The sequence below is a fragment of the Lepidochelys kempii genome, chromosome 2 (assembly GCF_965140265.1).
Source record: "Lepidochelys kempii isolate rLepKem1 chromosome 2, rLepKem1.hap2, whole genome shotgun sequence".
NCBI lineage: Eukaryota > Metazoa > Chordata > Testudines > Cheloniidae > Lepidochelys > Lepidochelys kempii.
Genome location: NC_133257.1, coordinates 59,114,561 through 59,120,254, shown reverse-complemented (window position 1 = coordinate 59,120,254; position 5,694 = coordinate 59,114,561).

Below are 5,694 nucleotides of genomic sequence, written 5' to 3'. Positions count from 1 at the left end.
GCAAAGAATATTGGTGTTTTTCTATCACTTGCAAAATAAATAAAATACAAAAATAGCCCTTGTAAAGGCAAAACAAACAACCAATCCTACTTTCCCACCCAAACCCAGTTTTATTTTGTCCACACAGAATGTAGGAAAAGAAAACCAAATCAAGTTACTGTTGATATTGTCTTTGTTTCTGAAATGTACTTCTTTTCAAAACAAGGCTCACATCTCCTTGCTTGGCAGTGTTAAAGGCCTGGGCTTCATCTGAAATAACCAAGGACCGTGATCTGTTAACTGTACCTGAACACAGGGATCACAGAGGACTGGATTTACCCTCCTGGTGAGAGAGGTACATGTATTCTCTAGGAAGGGTAGCTACAAACCCAGAGGCCTCCCCTGGGAGTTCTACCAGGAAACAGTAACTTTAATTGGGCCACAGTGCAATAGGACCCTGGCCAGAAAATGCTTTTGCGGAGATGTGCTCAATCAGTATATTTTACAGATGCTCTGGTAACACACCCTCCTGTTTCATTGCTGTGCTCTCATCCTCCCACACACCCTGTGTGGATTTTCAGATGCCAGTAGCTTGCAGACCTGGATTATACCAGCACTGCAGTCTAAATGACTAAAAGCTAAAGGCAGGAATCTCACACAGAGGAAGAGATATCTCCCTTGAAACTTTTCTCTCCCAATGGTTTTTAGGTCTAATGCTTTAAGTGTTAGGCTATGTCTACACTAAGTTACGTGACTCCAGCTACATCACTAATGTAGCTGGAGTCGACATAGCTTAGGTTGATTTACTGCGGTGACTGCTCCGCACTGGGTTGACGGGAGACACTCTCCCATTGACTTACCTTACTCCTCTCATTCCCGGTGGAGTACTGGAGTCGACCAGAGAGCACTCTGCCATCGATTTAGTGGGTGTTCACTAGATCCGCTAAATCGACCCCCGGTGCATTGATTGCAACAGCATCGATCCCGCAGTAGTGTAGACATAACCTTAGTCTCAGCATAGGGAAGGCTAGAGTCCTGGTATACAGCTGTTATGTAATGTTACAACGGCTGTGAAGGTGGATGAAGACTGCAGCAAACTGAGGATTTCCAATCATCATGGTGTCCATGCCATTGGTTTCAAGTCCTCTATCTGTCAAGGGTAGTGTGGTGACTGTTGTGCACCAGTCTCCCCACTTTAAAAGAAGTCCCACACAGGCATCTTCCAGTTTTTGGGAAAATAACATTTGCACAAGTCAAAAGTCTGGTGGTGATTGGCAAGTGGCGATGGGAACAGGACAGTGAAATCCGGAAGTTCCTAGTCACAGACCGACACGCAGGCGGTGGGTGTGTGATAGGTGTCTTGCCTGAGGATTGAGGCCGTTCGAGCATCTTGGCAGCTGCACCCACGACTGAACAGTCCCTTTAAGGATCCACTCTGCTCACCCAACATGGGGAGGGGGTTAGTCTTGCTGGATGCCAGACCATCGCCTCCCAAAACAGGTCCTGTTCTCTCCGCTGAAAGAAGGGTACCGTAACATGGGTGGACAACGGAAACGTTGTAAGGACTTGCTGAAGGACAACCTAAAAAAATGTAATATTGACATTGATATTTGAGAGACACTTGCACAGGATCGCTTAAAATGGAGTGAAGTCCTACATGATGGTCCCCTGCATTTTGGACTTGCTCGCCGACAAGCCGAAGAGGACAAGAGGTGCAGGAGGAAGGAGAGACTGGTCTCCAGTCATAGTCAACAGCCTCCTGCTGAGCCTGAAATAATCTGCCCTCATCGTAATAGAACTTGTGGTTCAAGGATTGACCTTATTAGCCACCTGAGGACCCATAACTCCCACGGAAGATGATCATACTCGGTAACGAGTGATCGCCCATCATCATCATCATCATCCAGCTGCATGGCCTTTTATGATGCAGGTTTGCCTTTGCCACTGGAGAAAGGAAGAATAGTTCTTCTAATGTACTGTTGCTGTAGGGATCTCTCCAAGAAGTGATGTGAAATCACAAAATAATGATTTTTTCTAAAGAGGTGCTTGCAGATACTACTGTGAAACCAGACAACCTTTCAATATAGTTATTTGAAATGCTTAATATATATATTGCACAAGGAAAGTAAATGAATAGCCAAAGCTTTTTATTAAATGAAACAGGGAGAAACAGCTGAGAGGTGCTGGCTTTTAACTCAGTTATAAAGAATCACTCATTCAGCCCTACTCAGTTCCTCACCCCCATTCCCTTCTTTCCTTCCTCCATGAGGACTCACAGATCCAATTATTCTCATCATGGGAGCAGGGAAAATGGAGCAGGGAGAAAACTGAGGTTGAAAAAAGAGAATCAGGCAGTAAATAGGCTATACCAGGAAAATGTCTGTTTGACCAGTAAGTGTCCCTTAAACTTTGGGGGAAGGCCTGACATTTTTTGGGGGGGGATAGCTCAAGGGTTTGAGCATTGGCCTGCTAAACCCAGGGTTGTGAGTTCAATCCTTGAGGGGGCCATTTAGAGATCGGGGGCAAAAATTGGGGATTGGTCCTGCTTTGAGCAGGGGGTTGGACTCGATGACCTCCTGAGGTCCCTTCCAACCCTGATATTCTATGATTCTATGATATGACATTTTGGTGGATCTAAATCCCTTAAAGTGCAGCAGAGCTATTTCCTGTGTGTATTGTGTCACGTTGGCTTACTGCAGTGATCACAATATGTTTTTACTCTATATTACTCTTGTTAGCACCACAGAGCCAACATACCTAAGAGAGACAGAGCTGGATTATTTTCCTTGTGTTGTCTCATCAACCACATGATTTTCTAAGTTGCACTTACAAGGCCAGTCAGTCACATCTGTGTACTGTAAATCCCCAAAGGCCATGGATTTCCAGAAATGTCACTGAGGGCATACTTTGGATTGCAGAATCTTCATTACTGGTGATATGCAGGAAAGAGAGAGTGCAGCAAGTCGAGTGCAGCAAGTTGACAGGCCTGGCAGTCAGAAAACATTTCCACCTACTGGCAACTATAGAGTGGGATTTTTTTGTTGAAGCTGGCACTTAGAAGGACAATCAGTGATACTCAAAGTGAAGTTACGGTCATAAAAAATAACTATGTACAAATGGCCCCCTTATTTCTTCAGTGTATTGAAAGCCATGTCTGCAAAGATAAATTTCCCCTACTTTTATGCACTACTTTGTTTGCTTTGCAGAGGCAACATAGTTATGAGAGAGGGTGCTAGATTCCATCCTAGTGTGCACATCATCAAGGCCAAGTTCTGCCTTCATCTAAACCTGACACTGAATTGAGTGATGGAGGCACAGATGTAACCGAGGACTGAATTTAGTCCACAGAATCTTTATTACCAGTGATGGCGTATCTGTATCAAGCAGAAAACTTACAGCTTGACCTTTAGATCACAGGCTGAGTTTACTGTTAGTGTTCTAGGAGAAAAGACACAGCAGACAGTAAACTCTGTTCTTTCCTTGCTCTTTGCTTTTTCAGTTAGGCTGATCATTCTAATTCCCAATAAGGCATTGTACTCCTCATCTTCCTTCCAGCTTTTGTGCATTGTCTTGCTCCTTGCCACTCTCAATCACCTTTTCCATCTTCTTTCTTCCTGTGCTCCTGAATATCCACCTCTTACATTTCAGTGAAGTAGGTGGGAAAGGGGTCACTTATAATCACCTTACACACTACTAATTAGATCAGGTCTCATTTACTGTTTTAACCCCATAAAGTTCTAGTGGGCACAAATTTAGTCTATATCCTAGCATTAGTATTAACTGTTGGGAAGATGTACATATTTACTATAAAGCTTACTTCAATCTTGTGTTCCCTACTGGTGACAAGTGTGGATTGCCAGAATACTCTTCATCAGAGAAATTTCTGCCTTTTTTAAACTGTAATCAGGAAAGAAGAAGACAAGGTATTAAAGTCTATGCAGTAAGTGTGTTCCCAACCTTTCAGATGCGCTGCCTCTCTTGATTTGAGAGTTCCATTGTCATAAAGGAACTTTTGACTTTTGAGAGTATTGCTAATGCTAAATCAGAATGAACATAGCTGATGGCACCCAAAAATGAAGAAATATGTATATGAATGATACACACATTTTAAAGAAGAAATGGCCACTTCCAAAAAATCCCAAAAACTTCTCCTAGGGATAAAGTTCAAACAATGTATTTTCTATCTATCTATTCTATCCCTTCCTCCCTCCCTTCTCTGCTGGGCTGCTCTTAAAATTCATTTGTCAGTCGACTTGTGCATTGTGCCTGACCTTGTCATTTTAATCTAACTGCAAATTGAAAACAAATGTTTTTTTTCCGTTAAGTATGGCCATGACATCTTGCAACAAGTATTTTAATAAGTTAAATCAAAGATAAACAATTTCTTCCTGTTTTGACTACCGTCAGACTCAGGGAAGAGGGACAGAGTGCCATGAAATTGTTTTAATTACCCTACTGGTATCCAGTGTGACATCTGGTGGCACTGGTGAGCTCACCTGATGTACCACAGATAGCACTGATTTACGAAGCCATAATTGGGTTTCCAATAAACATTTGTCAAAATAATGTATTCGTTCAAACCAAAGCCTTCTTTATTTATTCATATAAAAGAGCACTTAACTTTCAACAAAGAATTGCCTGCCATCAAAAACACTCTATAAACAGAGAAAATTTATGACTGCATAGTACCAGAGGGTGATCACTGAAAGACTAAAGTTAACTTTAACCCTTTGGAGTGCTTCATTCCCTTTCTTGCTTGCTACTGGTATCATATATATTTCTTTCTACAAGCCCTACATCCAGACACTAGCCTTTTTATATTTAGACTTTAAAGCAGCAGCTCTCTTTTTCAGCACAAAGTCTTACAATCCCAGAAATGGCAGCAAAAGCAAGATCTCTAGTATTGGTCACACAGTTTGGGGGCTTGCACAAGCTGGTAGTAACCACAAGCCTTTCCTACACTCCCCCCAACCCCTTCACCTTTCATGTGGTCTTTTATAACCCATTTGGAAAAGCTGGCCTTTTCACAGAGTAATGCAGTTTGACTGAACCCTGGCAAATGCATATAGCCATTTATTCATTCATTTTATCTATTAATTTGATTCTGTTATTCCTGGCAAATTAGTTAGATGTTACAGATTTCTACTCAGTTGACAGGACTGTCACAGCAGCATAAAGCAGGTGGACAGTGCAGTCAACATTTGAATAGGACTGCAGATGGACACTAATGATGGGTCTTCACTAGAAAGAAAGTTTGCTCTTACTACGTATTAGCTCACATGGTAACTAACACATGGTAAAATCCTAGTGAAGACAAGCCAGTTTGTAGTTTTCACAAGGTTGAGGTAAACACAAGGGGGAGGGGAAACCCAGGTTTCATCTTCATCTGCTAATTCAACTTAAAATTATAAACTGCCTTGTCTTCACTAGGATTTGTTAGTTACCATATCTTAGCTAATACGTGGTAAAAATATACCTTTTCCCCTACAGAAGACAAAGCTTTAGATGAGTAAAGCAGAATAAGCTGAGAGAGAGAAGGGGTAAAAGCCACATTTCCTACCCTAGAAATTCTAACTTTATAATTTTGGAAAATCTAAATACAAGACCTTTACTTTTAGTATTATTAGCTGTTATCGCGTTTACTTATTTACATAGTACCAACAGCATGCTGGACACCTAACAAGTGAGTAGGAAAACAACAAATACATAAGGCAT